Genomic DNA, 17,466 nt, shown 5'->3' with positions numbered 1-17,466 from the left:
GATCAGGTACACCATCGTTTATCATAAGTCTGCACCATCCTCAGCGCCTGTGACTAAATTTAGCCCCCAGCCTAAGTGCAACTTCCATTGAATTCACTGGGAGTTGCACCTGCTTGTATGAAGGACTGAATTTGGTCCCCACAGAGACCATCCTTACACTTGCTTTGCATGTCCAGGCCTCAGACCTCGGCTGTGGCCATAGCTACTGAGTACAACAGAGATGTTGGAGAGAGGGAGTGTGAAAGCTATTTCCCAGAGGGCTGGACTGAACTACTTGTGTCAAGAGGTGACTCCTAGGGAGAATCTGCCAGCTAGGGATTGCTGGAGCACAGCGTTGTCCACCCATGCTCCTTTCCCTTCAATAATCCCGATGCCCCCCCCCCACCCAACCTGTGCTGAGGATTGCAGGGGTAGTGTAGGAGCTAGGTGTGTTAGTCTCCTCTGACTCATGCCTGAATCCACACTGAGTTAACAGAGTCTGGTGGTTTATTCCTAGTGGCTACAGCATTGGACTGGGACTCTGGAGACATGGGTTCTATTCCTGGTCATGCTGCTGGGTGATGCTGGGCAAATCACTGCCCCTCTGTGCCTCAGTTTCCCTAGGTGTAAAATGGCTGCGATGATGTTGCTCTCCTTTGGGAAAGGCTTTGAGATCTGCTGCTGGAACAAGCTAGGTATTATTATTGAATGCCAAATCAGTGCCAGTTACCCTTCTTTGCTGCTTACACCATTTTCTGTCTCACTCACAACCAATGTGCAACCGCCATTTAGGTTGCCCTTGATTCTAGCCCCAGCTGCCTAAGGATTAGGACGCCTGCACAACAGACGTATGTTCTTTTTCTGCCTGGAAAAATTAACAGCATGACAAAGTCTCTGGTGAAGCCATCCCTGGTTTCACCGGCGAAATCAAATGAAGAATTATGGCCATGCTGAGGAGTCGCCAGTGATGCTGCCTGCATTTTTCAGGCAGGAGATTAAACAGTTCTGCAGTGCTGTGTGTGGCCTAGCTATGCGATGCATCTAATTCCATCGCTGAAACGATCCACTCAGCAGTATTTTGCTGTCAGTTCTCTGGGATCCTCTTGTTTCCAGAAGCAATGCCTGGGATGGCAGATTCCCGGACCTTGCAAAAATTCTCCCTACAAGACTTTTCCCTTTCAGCAGTCTCTACTCCACAGATAGGGCATGCACTGTGTGTGTGTCTGCCCGGGAATTCTTTCCATATGACCCCTCGCTCATGAGTCCTGTCAGGAAATGAGCGTTGGGGCCCTTGTTTTAGCAACAAATGTATTCTAGTTTGTCTTCAGTCTCACGCTGTATCGTGTCATTCATAGTGTGCATTGATCTTGGGAACACTGACACACTGCTTTTTGCAGGGATAGTGGGCCAGATTTGATGAGGTGTGACTCGGCAGAGCTCCAGTCAAGTCCATCATCTACCAACATACGCCAGCTGCGGATCTGGTCCATGATGTTCACTTATCATTATTTTGGGCCATAACTTCCGCGATCGTTGTTTTCATTGGAACATATGAGCCTGGTCAGTTTTGTGGCTGGGAAATCCCCAAGGGACATCCAGATGCCGAAGGCAGTGATGTTGGTACTTCAGCAGGTGGCTCTCTTTCCTTTGAGTCTCAAATGACCCCTGCCCCCCAAATAGCGCTAGGAGAACACTATACTGCTGGAGGCATCATCTTCTGCATGACACATAGAGCTGACTTTTTTTTTTTATTGTGCATCCTCACTACAAGGATAAGACAAACCCAAGGGCTTATTGCTGCACGATCTTCCAGAAGCACGAAATTCTCTTGTGGGAAAATGGTTAAATGAAGGACTCATGGATTATAATGTTCAAAAGAAAATAAGCCTCAGGCAATTCACAGGGACTTATTAACTCTCTGGAAAGATGACCTATGCAGAATGGAAAACAACCGAAAATGGGGACAGAAAAGAGAGGGGCGGGGCTTGTAATGACTCCAGGGAGAGATTCTTTTTGGCATTTCAGATCATACAAGCCAATGAACGCAGCAGGCAACTGGCGTTGCAGTGAATTAGATACTGTTGATAAGATCTGTGAATGTGTCCGTGAGGTGCCAGGTTGGTATGTAGTGTCTCCATTTGTTATGACTATGGAATAAAATCTTCCTCTAGAAGGGCAAAGCTGTAACTCATCTGAGAGAATCTAACGGGAACCCTGTCAGCTCCAGCTACATGGGCCCAGATCCTGAGTTCAAAAGGGAAGCACATATAGCTTTGCAACATCTTCTGTGCTCCCCTGATTCTGGGGCCATCCTGGCACTGGATTGGTGCCCACAGGAATCTTCCTGTAGCCAGATCTGCCACCTTAAGGACAGCTTAGCCCTGGGGAAGCAGCACTAGTGTATGGGAAAAGCGAGACAGCAGCCACCTGATTGAATGGGTTTGTGTCCCGGTCATCTTCTTGTGGAACAAGGCAGCAGTAAAGTTTTGCATTTTATCCGTCTACCCCAGAGGTGCTGACAGGATTTGTTACGGACAAACGAAAAGGTAACTGTGTGTTTGACTCCAGTTTCCTTCCATTCCCTCTGTTTGATGACAAATCAATGGCACATTTCTCTGTAGCTGCCTGGATTGAGTGTTACAATCCTGGCAGCTTGGAGTCCCTGTGTTTTGTAATTATTTCCCCTCTGCCGACATACTACTCAGGCTTCCTCGGCTGTCAGCTGTGAAAACAAACACACAATATATAACACAGCCATTGGACGCAGCCCAGCCAGTGGGAGGATGATGCAACTAAAAATAAATGCCCACACGCAAAGCAGCCAACAGACTGAAATAGAGAGGTCAAGCCCCAAACTTAGCCACTCTTGGGCTGTAGGGGGCACAGGACTGGGATTCAGGAGCTGTGGGGTCAATTCCTGGCTCTGCAGGTTCAATTCCTGGCTCTGCAACAGCATCTCTGATGTTGGGAAAGTTCCTTCATCTATCTGCACTGCAGTTCCCCATCTGTAAGAGAGAGATAATGATGCTTATTTTCTCCTGCTCTTTGGTTAGACTGCAAGGCCTTTGGGGCAGGGACTGTATGTGCAACACCTAGCGCGATGGTGCCCCAATCTCTATTGGGACTTCTAGGGGATATCTAGGCAGCAGCAGTGAGCCTCCCAGCCTGGGTCAACAGACTCGGGCTTGCACTATTGTGCTAAAAATAGCTGTGAAGACGGTGTAGCTCGAGCTCTGAAGCCTAGGGAGAGGGGTGAGTGTGATCTCCAGAGCTGTTTTTTACGGCAGTAGTACAAGCCCAAGTCTGTTGACTCGGGGTGGGAGGGTCGCTGCTGTGATGAGATGGCCACTCCGCACAGCAAGAGGGCACACAGATCAAGTATAACTTTAACACTTGCTTATTACTGTTCACATGTCGAGTATTTAGCTGTCACTGGCAAGACCATAATTAACATGGCAATGCCCAGTTTGTCATTTACTGTTTCTGCAGAGCTCACTGCCCTGCCATCCAGCCCAAAGGGAGAGCTTCCTAGACCCAAACTGCCCTTCCCTAAGGGTGGCATTCAGCCCTGTTCATCTAGATACCACCTTAACCCTCAAAATAAGACTGATTTGGAATTTTTCAGCAAAATAGTTTTTCTGCTTCAGTGAGCCAGCATTTTCTAATGAAACATCATGTGAGAATGTACCTGCTTTCACAAAGCTTTTGTTGGCAACGTTTTCTCAGGTCCGAGATGGAATTTCTGATCAAAGCAATACAGAGCATGCACACCACATCCCAGAATGCTGTACAGTCTGGTAACTCAATGAGGATATAAGAGACCTAAGCTGAAGTTCAGTTCCCTCCTCTACCCTGAGTCAGACTGGTGACTTGAACTTGGGTCTTCCCCATTTTGGGTTTGTGTCGAAGCCAGATGATTATTGGCTATTCAGGGCTGTTGAGTTTGGTGTTTTTTCATAAACAAAACCTTCTGAAGATTTTTTTTGGTTGGTTGGTTGGTTGGATTTTTGGTTTGGTGTTAATGGAAAAAGGAATTTATTTGAAATCTTGAAAAGTTGTACAGGATGTAAAAACTATTTCCTGCCAGCTCACCAAATTAGTGCTTGGCCATTGGTGTGGCACTCTGCACAGGGATGAGTTTCACTCAAATGCTCCAGCTCCAGAGTTACCACTCTTGTTAGGAATTGGCAGAAGAGGAAGGGGGATGCTAAAGGAAAATAAGTTAGAGATACAGGCTGGGGTCAAGTGATATAGGGCTTGAAGTTCCAGCTCCTTCACCTTAAGGCAGTGGAAAGCCAATCACAGAATGTCAGGGACCTCAGGAGGTCATCTAGTCCAACCCCTGCTCAAAGCAGGACTAATCCCCAGATAGATTTTTGCCCCAGATCCCTAAATGGCCCCTTCAAGGATTGATCTCACAATCCTGGGTTTAGCAGGCCAATGCCCAAACCACTGAGCTACTCCTCCCTACCTAATAATGCCAGTATTAAAAAGGAGAGGTGGGTTGAGAAGAGCAGTGGTTGGGAATTTCCCATCAAAATGTTTCTTCAACAGACAATGTGTTTTTTGCAAAATGGACATTTTCAATGGGGAAAATATTGATCTTTCTGATTTATTATTTTCCTATCAGACATTTGAAACATTTTGGGCCCTGACATCATTAATTTCTGCATCAGCCTGAGCTGCTGTGGTGCCTCCTGGAGGTTGTAGTTCAAGTGGCTCGTCCCCATTCTCTTGTCTGGGCTGAGCGCCACAGTTGGACTACGTCTCCCATGATGCCTGGTGGCTCACTCAGATTTTTCAGCATTTCCAAAGGGACATTTTTTTTCAGAGCTTTTCATTTTGTGGCAAATTTCAATATTTCGACTTTTCATTCTGATTCCGGATGAAAACAAATGTGAAAGCATCTGATGTTCACTTGGGATGGAAATTCTGGTTTTCGATCAACCTAAACTGACAAGTTCAAAATAGCGGGATGGGAAGTGGTTAGTGGCAGCCTTTCTGTCAAACACCATTTACTTGGAAGGACTGTGTCTCGTTATCGCAATCATTCCATTGGTGTTCGGTCCACTTGAGCTCAGGTCACCAAATGCATAGTGCGTTGCTGCTGCTGCTATTCTTCTGGTTAAATTGAGATTGATTGCTTGCTTCATTCATGGTTTGCTTGTTTCAACTGTTTCCCCAGGGAGTCATCTCTTTCTATGTCTGTTTTATAGACTGTAATCTCTCCAGGGCAGGAACTCTCTTCAGATCTATTGATCTCTGCGAGGAAATAAATAAATAATGACTGACAAATCAATATGATGATCTAAAATCTCGGCCATTACACTCAATGGGTCTACAGGTTTTAACGCATAGCAGTATTTCATTTCCAGTAGGTGTGAGGTTTGTTCAGGACTCACGCATTAATGAGACACTGAAGACAGAAGAGCGAGTCCATGATTGAATGAACCCTCTTTTCCACCACTTCTGTATTGAAGTGCCGTAGATCGATAGGATTCATGGGGCCTTTGTAATGTATCTCCAGGCCTTTTAGAGACTAGGACCATTTTGTCCTGATTACCATTCTTTTGCCTGTGGAAACTTGTACCAGTCAAGTAGCTTGGTCTCGTTCAAGTCAGCAAGTGCTCATGGATAAAATACTGCACTCTGTCGCATGGCTAATGCACATTGTTTCCTTGCAGCTAATAGAATAAAAATGTGCCTGCAGTTTTCTAAACTCTGTCTTCCCCTGGCTCTTTGAAGTTTAATCCCTTTAAGTGCAAATGTTCCATGTCATCCAACTCCATTGCTTTTGTTGTCAGGCACTGTCATAGACAGATAGGAAAGTTGGTAGCACAGAAGTACTTTATATCTCTTTGACTATAAAGGGTTAACAAGTTCAGTAGCCTGGCTGTCACCTGACCAGAGAACCAATCAGGAGCCAGGATACTTTCAAATCTTGAGGGAGGGAAGTTTTTGTGTGTGCTGTTTTTTTTTGGTTGTTGTTCACTCTGGGGACTCAGAGGGACCAGACGTGCAACCAGGTTTCTCTCCAATCTCCCTGATACAGGCTCTTATAGATTCAAAATAGTGAGTACTAAATAGATAAAGCGAGCTAGGCTTACGTTTGTTTTCTTTATCTGCAAATGTGCATTTGGCTGGAAAGAGTTTAATTGTGCATTTGACTGGAAGGAGTTCAAATTTGTGGTTTTGCTGAAAGGATTTTAAATTGTACTTGAATACTTAGGCTGGGAGGGTATTCCCAGTGCCTATAGCTAAAAAAACCCTGTACCTATTCCATTTTAAATTTACAAAGATAATTTTTACTATTGTTTTTCTCTCTTTAATTAAAAGTTTCTTGTTTAAGAACCTGATTGTTTTTTTTATTCTGGTGAAACCCCAGGGGACTGGGTCTGGATTCACCAGGGAATTGGTGGGGAGAAAGGAGGGAAGGGGGAGAGAAAGGCTAATTTCTCTCTGTGTCAGGATTACTTTCTCTCTCAGGAAGAGTCTGGGAGGGGGAGAGAGAAGGAGGGGGGAAGGTGCATTTTCCTCTCTGTTTAAGATTCAAGGAGTTTGAATCACAGTGATCTTCCAGGGTAACCCAGGGAGGGGAAGCCTGGGAGAGGCAACGGTGGGGGAAAGGGTTTACTTTCCTTGTGTTAAGATCCAGAGGGTCTGGGTCTTGGGGGTCCCCGGGCAAGGTTTTGGGGGGACCAGAGTGTACCAGGCACTGGAATTCCTGGTTGGTGGCAGCGCTACAGGTTCTAAGCTGGGGATTAAGCTTAGAGGAATTCATGCTGGTACCCCATATCTTGGACGCTAAGGTTCAGAGTGGGGATTGTACCATGACAGACACGAACCACAGAATCAAAGAAATGTAGGGCTGGAAGAGACCACAAGAGGTTACTTAGTCTATGTCCCTGCTCTTCTAGGTGTCTATTTTGGGCTTCAGTGAATGTAGAAAGCTCCTGTTCGGAGAGGGGCAAGGTTCCATTTCTCTAGTTTCTTATATGGCCCCCCAGTGCTGCAGTATGTGAGGGTCTCCCATGAGTAAAAGTAGAAACAGTCATAGAAATATAGGGCTTGAAGGGACCTTGAGAGGGCATCTAGCCATCTCCTTGAACCGAGGCAGAACCAGCTATACCTAGACCAGTGGTTCTCAAACTTTTGTACTGGTGACCCCTTTCACACAGCAAGCCTCTGGGTGCGACCCCCCCTTATAAATTAAAAACTCATTTTTATATATTTAACACCATTATAAATGCTGGAGGCAAAGTAGGGCGTGGGGTGGAGGCTGCCAGCTCGCGACTCCCTGAGGGCTCCTGACCCCCAGTTTGAGAACCCCTGACCTAGACAATGATACACTTCTCTATGGAGACATATATGTAGGTATGAGGATGAAGGTGCTATTGTGGGAAAGAGGAGGCAAAGAGATTGGTTTTGTATTTAACTCTATGCAGCCAGAGTCATTCTTATTAGACCTGAGCAAACAACCAGTTTTTCCTTTTGATGGCTGAATTGAAGAATTGGGTGGTGGGGGGATTGTTTTGGGTTAACACAAAGCAGGAATTTTTCAGCAAACCAAAACCATCAAAAGCATTTGATTTGGGGTTGGATGAAACATTTCACTTTGGTTTTGAGGGGTTTTTTTAAATCTGTTTTTTTTTTTGAAGTACTAAAATTGGAGTGAAATTTTAAAAAGAAAAGTCTAAACGTTTTGATGACAAAATGTCAACATGAAACGTTTCAAATCTCTGAATGTTTTGGGGGCTTTCCTTCAATGGAAACATTTTGGAACATTTAAAATAAATTTACAAAATATTTTCATCGACCCAAATCTGCATTTTTTGTCAATAAATTCCCACCCGAAAAACTCCACCCAGCTCTAATTCTTAGCTCAGCTGTCATAATCTGGAACCTGCTCCTATGGATGTTCCATCTCCTGTGGACAGAGCTCTTCCTCTGCTTGGCAATGTCATTGTTCCAGTGGATCATAGCTGTGATGAGTGGTCATGGTCACAGAAGGAGAAGCGATCTCAGCTAGCTAGGTCCAAGGACATATCAGGAAAATAACATTGATTTGGACTCTTTTCAATGAGTTGTCAGTGCAGAGTGTGGTGATTTGGGGTGATGTTCCCAACATCCTATGTTACTGAGCAGATGGGCTCTGTGTCTTGTAATCCTTACATTTCTGAAAAGAAAATATGAATCTTATTGATTTCCTCCATATTCTTCCAACTTCTTCACATCGTTCCAAAATAACCGCAATCCAATTGAAAAGAGCTTCCTTCTAGAGAAACATGCATTTCCTGTCTTTCACTCAAACACATCTGCACAGGCAGAAAAGTACTCTGCTTACGAGCTTGATAAAGAGGTAGTAGTGTTGTGAAATCAGTTCTTTAGTGTGTAACCCTTCTGCCAGTTGAAGGAAGCAGCAACAAGGGCTGGGTTCAGTAAGTAGGGGTTCCTTTTCAACAATATAACACAAAACAGGCTTGAGCCCCTACACCTACCTGGGACAATTACACACCACCACCTGGGTGCCTCTAAGGGGCAATACTTCCCCTCTTGCAAGCACAGAATCTGAGTGTATCAAAAACTTTTACTAAAAGGAGGGAATTAACTCAGCATTAGTTTGGGAAAACACCGCAACTAGAGTTCATAAACATAAACCATGAGAAAAAGACTTACCCCCAAGTAAGTTGGGCAGTGTTCTTTTCCCCTCAGGGTCTTAAGTCCAGCAACCCAAAAGTCCCTTTAATGTGCCCGTCCCTTTTCTGCACCCCACTCACAGTTGCTGTCCTTGGCCAGTGTAGCCCTAGAGTTCAGAGGGTCATCTGCAGAGTTCACCTCCCACCCTGTGTGGAGGAAATGGGGGTAAAGAGGCACCTTACAGGCACTGTTGCTTGGACACTCACTTGTCTTCCCACCGGCCAATCGGCACACATCTCTGCAGGGCTCTGCTCTGGCCCGTTCCACCAGCCTCTCTGCTGGCCACTTGCCACACCTCTTCACCAACCACCCAGCTTACCACTCACCAAGATGTCTTCAGGGCCCACCACTTAACACAGCTTTCAATGATGTCAGCTGTTAGTGGGGACCCTCACTGCTGGTGCACACTGGGCAGTCTCTTGCAATAGAAACACTGTCTCAAAGTACTTAGAATCAGTGATTTCAGCTCTGCAGCAAGTAACAAGACTCTCAGTTGAGTCTAAATCAGCTCTTTTATTATACCATGGAGAGAGGAAGGGTCAAATGGTGTCTAAGACACTTAAACAGCTCACACCACCAGGTTCAAGTACCTATCCCCACTCTCTCTCAGTTCTTTGGGCTTTGGAACCTATGTCCCCTGCCTAGCATGCGCCATTCAGTTGAGGGTGAGTCCCTCCATCGGGGTATGCCACATACAGTTCTGCTGCCCTCAGTTCACACAACAAGGATAACAACCCTCTATCATTCCTGCCTCAGTAACAAATGATCATTTGGGCAAGCACTCCCATCATGCTGAGCATGTAGGCAGGGTGGGTGTGTCCATGCAAACGAGATCAGCTCCTGAAGTCCTTTGCCACAGCCCACCACTAGATGTCAGGGGAGAGCTCATTCAGACTCTGCTTACAAGTGTAACCTAAGGCCAAGATATAAACAAACTTAGACTGAACATTTTACCTTGGAGCTGTCAAACTCTTCTCTTCTCTTTTTGTCGAAACCTTTTTCTTTTTTTAAACAAAAATAGCCTTTTTATGGAAGTTTTCATGGAAACCTTTTGTTAAGTAATGAAACATTCCAGTTTTTTGATTGAAAAAATAACATTGGGGGGGTGTTTAGAAATTATTTTGGTTTCATTGCTACAATGGAAAATTTCCACAAGAATTTTTTTTGGAAGGGGAGGCCCCACAATAACAAAAATCAGGTTTTATTTTTTCCATTTTTTTCCCCATAAATTATTGACCAGTCTCTACTCTTACATCTTTAAATCCCTGCACAAACAGCAACTAAGTAAATTTTCTTATCCCTTCTGTGAGGTAGGCAGGTTGGTACCAACTATTCCCATATTACAGGATTATATAATGTCAGGTCTCAGCAGTCTGTCTCAATGGTTAAAGCTGAACTGTGAGAGCCAGGAACCGGAGCTGGGGGCCAAGGGTTTGAGCCAAAGTTGGAAACCAGAAACCAGAGCCAATGGTTGGTGCTAGAGTCAGAAACCAAGAGCTAGATCCAGGGGTTGGAGCTAGAGTTGGGAGCCAGGAACCAGAGCCAGGGGTCAGAGCTGGAGTTGGGAACCAGGAACTAGGGCCTAAATCAGGAGCTGGGAACCTTAGACAGGTGTCAGAGCTAGGAACGGGGAATCAGAACCTAAATCAGGAACCAAAGCCAGGAGTCAAAGCTGAAGTTAGGAGGTGGGAACCAGCTCCTGAGGCAAGAACCCAAGCCGGGCATCAGAGCTGAAGCCAAGAATCAGAGCCAGGGGTCTTAGCCGCAATCAGGGTCGGAGCTAGAACCAGCAGCAAGGAAAGGAACACAGGGCTGAAGCTGGAGTGGAGCAGGACCAGAGCAGGGCTGGAGCAGGACAGGAACAAGGCCGAGGCGATCACAGCTGCAGGCAGATGCATTGAGCAGCTAGCGAGTGGTTGCTGTTGCTGTTCTTAAAAACAGGTCTACTGGTTCCCTTCAGCCAAACAGGCAGGCCATCCAATCAGGTGATCTTACTGCCACCCAGCTGACCTCATTAATCTGCCTGGAAGTTGGCCTGATTCGTCCTCGATCTCAGCTGAACGGCTCAGTCCTGACCTGAGAGTGCAGCGAGCAGTAGATCAGACCTTCAACGGAAGGACTCCCATTGACTTTAATGGACAGTGGATCAGAGGAGTAGTTAGCATCAGGGTCAGGTTTACACCTTGGGGGTCCATGGCTCCTCCTCTGCTGTTCTGAAGCACACCCAGAGAAAGCGCGAGCCTGGCAAGTTTCATCAGCAGAACACAACACGCCATGGAAATCAGTTGCCTAGATAGCACACGTGCCTCCAGAAGGGTCACACAATAAAGCTGTTGGCTAGCTCTGCCCTTTCAGAAACAACCTTTCAGAACACAGCCCGCATTGCCCCAAAGTTGGTAACGTAGCAAAGAGATTTGGAAGGGGCGTTGGAGCTCCCAACAGACATATCAGCTGCATAGTGCTGTGAACTAGCTAGCGTGTATATGTGCTCTGGATGTAATCAGAACTACTGAACTACGTATCCTAAGCCCTACACTGCTGAGACCAAAAGGAGACTCTCCTTCAGCTCAGTAGTAGGGGGGCTGTGCTTTAGGAGCTGGAGGAGTTTGGCGCCACATACGTTGTGAAGTTCTGGGTGGCCAGAGAGTGCAGCCCAAATGGCAAACTGTGAGTGATTTGTTCCGATGTCCAAGCTCCGCATTCAGCAGGCGTCAGTGTACAACCTCCTCTTTCTCTAAGCAACCTTACTCATTTTCAATGATGTAAGTACACTGTACTTTCTGGAACTGTACCGTGCCCTTCCGAAGGACGGTTAGCTGCAATTCTGTATACCCTCATCCCTGTCTTACTGGGGTTGGGAAGGACATTTTAAAAACCATTTTGAGCCAAGGTGGGAGATTAAAGAACACGGCTCCTAGATAGAAAATACAGTGACATGAAAGAGAATTGTAATTGCTCAGGGGGGGAAGAACTATATTATTACTGATTAACTTGGTGCTTTGTGCATACCCCCACAGTGCATTACAGAATTAGGCCTTGATTTTCAGGATTACACAGCCCCAGCAACTCCCACTGACTTCAGTTGGAGCTGTGGAGTACTCTTCAAATCAGGACTTGACAGTCTATATAGATCCCACTGCTTACCCAGAGGTGCTGGAACAATTTGCATAATGGGGGTGCTGAAAGCCATTGAACCAAACTGTAAATCCTCTACATAATGGAAACTACTTCAAACCATGGGGTGTGGCAGCACACCCAGCACCCCTAGTTCTGGCATCTATGTGCTTTCCATGTGTATACAGCCAGCAAGACGGTAGTATCTGGCCACCATATAATGGCACCAGCAATGCCACTCAGCAGGTTCAGGACAAGAGGTGTAGTAGTAGGTTGGTATCTTCTGTGGAATCAGTTGGTGGTGGAAGGTGCTAAAGTCAGTGGTTTAAGTCACTAAAATTGGCCCCAGCTAATCTCATATGACAGAGAGGCCTGTATGAGTTACCAAGCCAAAATAAGCCTGTCATCACTAGACGGGGCCATGCCAGGTCTGGGCTGAGTCACTTCCGTGGAGCAATGTGTGGAAATGTATGTGGCTGCTCCCCTTTCTAGACCTGTTCTGTTTGTCAGAAGAAGATACCAGTCTGTGGGGCCCTGAATCCAGCATCTTGCACCATCACCAAACTTGCTAAAGCAAAGAATGGGAAAATTTAGCCAATGGTAACAGCATCGGAGCTTTATTTAAAGCAGGCAGGAATGCCACTAAATATTGCCCTGGTCCTGTGCAAAGTCCCGTAAGGTTGCTGATGACTGCTAGGGCTCAAGACCTCAGTTTTAGTGTCTCACAAACTCATTTCCTTTTCTAGTGAAGGCTGACACTGAAAATGGACATGGGGAAGCAGAGCACTTGGTCATATATTTCAGATTTCACTCGTCATTGTACTTGGAAATATCTACCCTGAAATTACCGCCGTCAGCTGGTGTTTTAAATCAGCTTAGATCCACCGATGTTAAAGAAACTCTGCCACACCATCTGAATCTGGCCCTTTATGTGAGTTTGGTGCTCGGGAAAGGTGTCATGGTAGCAACCCTGGCAGGTTGAAGCCCCATGCACAAGTACAACAAGGGCAATAGGAAACGTCCCCATGCCATCTGACCGGTTTGCCTAAACTCTGACCTGGAGGGCCACCTTTGGGGATGAGAGAGTAATGCGGTCAGTCAGGGACGGCTCTAACGTTTTTGCCACCCCAAGCAAAAAAAAAGAGCGCCATGCTGCCAAACCCCCTCCCCAGTGCCACACCACCGAAACCCCCATCCCCCTGAGCGCCGTGCCGCCCGAAGCCCCGCCCCCGAGCACCACACTGCCGAAGCCCCGCCCCCTTCAGAGTGCCACGCCCCTGCCCCCCTAAGCACCACGCCAAACCCCTGCTTTTCCCAGTTCATAAATGGGGCCAGAGGAGCTGATGGTGAATGTCCTAAGGGTTAAGGTATATTTGAGTGGGGATGGGTTGGCATGCAGTCTGGCTCAGGAATTAGGAGTGGGATGCCAGCAGTTAGACAATTCCCTTGTAATCCATTAGAGTTGTTATTCCTATATGCGAGGTACGATTTTAATTAAAAAGCCATTTAGCTGGATTTAAATCTCTCGCCACAGCAGAAGCAAATCTTTCTGTTGACGTAAGAAAAATGGCAATCCTGCCATTCCAATGGTTCTTAGTCCATTGGCGTTTGATCCCCGCAGTCAGCGGCCATAGTGTCTCTGCTCTCCTTCGTGAGCTGCATTTTTGACATTGTATCGCAAGTTCAGCCAAGTCTCCCTTGTTGGCCAGTAAGAAGCAAGGGCCCTGACCTGCCATGGCATTGCATAGACCAGTGATACTTTAGGCTGAGGTTCGTGAGTTGCAAGTGGCTCTTTAATCTGTCTCCTGCGGCCCATGATATTAAAATGCCGTGTGATTTAATTATTAACCAGTCTACGCTGTTAAGCAATCAGGATGATTTTATTATGTTATTAACCAATTGTAGTGGATAAAATAATAATACTTGGTCAGTCATTTTTCCGTGAGAATTTTATATGCATGTAAAATTCTCACAGCAAAATGACTGACCCAGTATCACTGTTTTATCATCTACAAAATATATATCTTAAAAAACCTAAATATTTCCTATCATACTGTTACTTCAGTAAATCAAACAATGAAGTCACACTCCTGTGGCACTTCTGGGTAATGCTGATGGCTAATTTGGCTCCTGAATGCTGGGGTTTACATACCCTTGGCATAGACCATATAGTTCACTATGGCCAAATTTGTTGGGTTTCTAAAAATCAGAATTTCAAATGTGAAGCACCTGTAAAACAGCAAGGGTGTAGATAGGTTCTCCAGGCCAGCTTCATTCCCACATTTTCCCATTTGAGTCCAATTTCACCACAGTCCTTGAGCCATATCGGTAGGCCTTTTCGTTTGGACTAGCTCAGTTTCTCTGTCTGATTCTCCTGCACTTGTTTGTAGCGGTCATTTTTTAAAGTAACTTGACCTACTTTTCACAGTTGGTTCCCAAGCAAGCAAACATTATAGGCCTGTTCTCACAAAGTTCTTGTACCAACATGGTCTGATTGAGAGTAAATTCATGGGAATTTCCATGCCCAGCAGCTGCAGGACCAGACTCATGGTATACGTGGATGACCACTAATGTTGACATAATAGGCTTGATATTATTATATTATATTATGATAGTAAGCTTGATATTATTTTCAGTCCCTTAAACAACTACTCCTACCCTCTACCACAACCCTCATAGTCTGTTGGTTTTTGCATGTGTCTTAATTGTTCATTGTGAGAATTAGGACCTGAGAAAGGAGACAGAATAATTAAGTAAGCAGAAAAGTCAGCTCTCAGTTAAGCCACTTCCTCTTCCTTTCAGAAATGCTGCTATTTTGATGAACCCCTAGGAGATGTGTGCAAGAGAAGAACATCTTAACTGTGGGTTTACTATGAGCATCCAGCAGCCCAAGCTTAAAGGCCGAGCTCTTTACTATTCATTGTTCTAGCCTTGTTCATCTTTATTGTTAACTCTTAATCGCCACATTCATGGGGCTGTAGATGGGATGCTGTTTACAGGAAACAAATCCTCTGAGCAGGAAGTAGAGCTCAAGGAAGTTGACAGTAGGAAATGGACTGTGCCCACCACCATCCGTCATCCGTAACCATGTTGGTGGGCACTAGATAAATGGTTACAATTATAATTAAAAAATGTCTAAAATAATTAATGTTACTACAGAGACTCCACTATTTTGCCTTCTAAATTGTTTCAGCCCCATACAGTCATAGGATATAGAGATGAAAAAGACCTTTTAAGTCATGCTGGGGGACATATTTTATTGGCTAATAGCTTATTGGCTGAAAAATGCAATTTTGGTCAACCCAAAACCGTTCTCAAATTTGAAATTAATTTTCCAAATAGTTTTAGTGTCTGGAGACTTAGAGTATGTCTACGCTACAAAGGAAAATCTGCAGGCGACCCATGGCAGCTGACGGGCTCACGGGGCTCAGACTGTGGGCCGGTTTCATTGCAGAGTAGGCTTCTGGGCTTGGGCTGGAGTCTGAACTCTGGGACTCTCCCATCTTGCAGGGTCCTCAAAACCAGAATTCATCCTGAGCCCAGACATTTATGGTGCCTGGGCCAGCCACAGGTGTCTAGCTGCAATGTAGACATACCCTTAGATGCAGGACAGTGGCAGCCTCCCTTATAATCTGTTCAGCTTAGAAAAGAGCCGATTAAGGGGGGCTATGATAGAGGTCTATAAAATCATGAATGATGTGGAAAAAGTGAATAGAGAAGTGTTACTTACCCTTTCCCATGATATGAAAACCACAGATCACTTGAAATTAATAAGCAACAGGTTTAATAACAACAAGGAGATGTACTTTTTCACACAATGTGCAGCTGACCTGTGGAACTCATTGCCATGGGATGTTGTGATGGCCAAAAGTATAACTGGGTTCTAAAAAGAACTGGATGAGTTCTTGGAGGATAGGTCCATCAATGGCCATTAGCCAAGCTGGTCAGAGAACAAAACTCCATGCTCATGGCAACCCTAAACCTCTGATTACCAGAAGTAAAAGGCAGGGATGGATTACTCTGTAAATATTCTGTACATTCCCCCTAAAGTTTGGATACAGGCCATTATCAGAGAGAGGATACTGGACATAATGGTCTGAGCCAGTGGAGCAGCTCTTATATTCTACCTTTTACCTCTAGGATTAGGACATTTACCTAAGATGTGGGATACCCGGATTCAGTTCCCCTCTCTGCCTGATGGTAGGGGTTGGATGGGATTTGAGCTTAGGTCTGTCTCCCACATTGCAGGAGCATGCCCTAGCCAGTGGGTATTCTGGGATAGGAATCCTGCCAACTGCCGGGAAGCTGTTCCGCTTTGTATACACAATTAGTGCAGCATCAGAGGAGACTGAAATGTTTCGCCGTTTGGGGACTTGGTTTGACTCAAACCAATATTTTTTTCGGAACCGCTGCTGAACCAAAATCAATTATTCACTCACCTCTACCCTTCAGTTATCAAGTCCATGCTCTGCATGATGCAGGTTTCTTCCTTGACTGAATCCCCTGCCACTGTAATGAAGATCATCCGGAGGTGTATGGCATTTCAGTGTCTTATTGCTTCAGTGAGAAGCAAAGGCTGCGTTGTGTCACTCGTAGCTTTGTGGATCTGCCAGTCATTTGGTTGGGAATAAGTTAGGTTTTTACAGGAAATGTAAAGCAAAGGGATTGTGAAATCCCAGGAATAGAGACCACAGAAGTACCTAAGATTGATAGAAAAGTCTGGGTGTTAAACAGGGAAAGCAAAAGCAGTCCCAGAGCACATCTGCAATCCTGGGATTTCACAATCCACTCAGAGCCCGTCCAAGTAGTTAGTAATCGGCAGAAGCAGCCAATGTTCACTGTGCCTGTGTACGGCAAAGCCTGGGCTTTTGTATCCTGAAACCCCACGACTGGCCCTGTTGCCATTCTGGATACTGGAAGACACCATCAAATCCCAATTTCCACTACATGCATCTGACAAAGTGGGTATTCACCCACGAAAGCTCATGCTCCAATACGTTTGCCAGTCTATAAGGTGCCACAGGAGACTCTGCCGCTTTTATAAAATCCCAGGATTCCCTCTCCCTGTTCTCAGTACCTGCCAGGCAGCTACGCTGTGTTAATTTTGATTGAGTAAATGGGCCCACAGATTCAAAGATGTTGACAGGGCCCTGCGACTGTACAACACAAAATCGTTAAGCAAACACACCCTTAAAAAAATCTTTTCAACCTTTTTTAAAGATACAGCCAAAGGAAAGCAGGTAAAGTATTTGAAATGTAAAGTATTAAGTAAAGCTCTTAACAATATCCCTTATTACTTTCCCCCTTTGCTGTAGAGAGTTTTTTATAAGGAAAACACCCTCCGGTTTGAGTGTCTCTTCGGTGGCATTGAAGATCTTGTTTCCCATAATTCGGCTCATACTTAGGCTTGGCCTGCTAGGCCCCAACTATTACAACTTTAGTCATGGCCTGGGTCTGGCTCCCTGGGCCAGGGGCAGCGGGAGAGGTGTCAAGGGACACTGAGGTTAGTTAGGTGCCCTATTCCTATTGTCTTTCAATGAGAATTGCATGTCTGACTGCCCTTTATGCCTTGCAGTTATCTCCTCCCACTCCTCCAGTGTCTGTGTGTTTCTACAGCACCTACCACAATGGGCTGCAATCTTGATTGAGTGCTACTGAAATATGGATAAGAAACAG

At 45.5% G+C, this 17,466-nt stretch overlaps 1 protein-coding gene across 1 annotated transcript in view; it reads left to right on the top strand.

Moving 5' to 3' along the window:
• VIPR1 (vasoactive intestinal peptide receptor 1) overlaps positions 1-17,466 on the top strand; it is a 187,073-nt gene that overhangs the window by 9,258 nt on the left and 160,349 nt on the right. The window lies entirely within an intron of this gene.

This window comes from Chelonoidis abingdonii, chromosome 2 (assembly GCF_003597395.2).
Source record: "Chelonoidis abingdonii isolate Lonesome George chromosome 2, CheloAbing_2.0, whole genome shotgun sequence".
Lineage (NCBI taxonomy): Eukaryota > Metazoa > Chordata > Testudines > Testudinidae > Chelonoidis > Chelonoidis abingdonii.
Note: the sequence above shows the minus strand (reverse complement) of the source record. Positions and strands in the feature narration are given on the sequence as shown.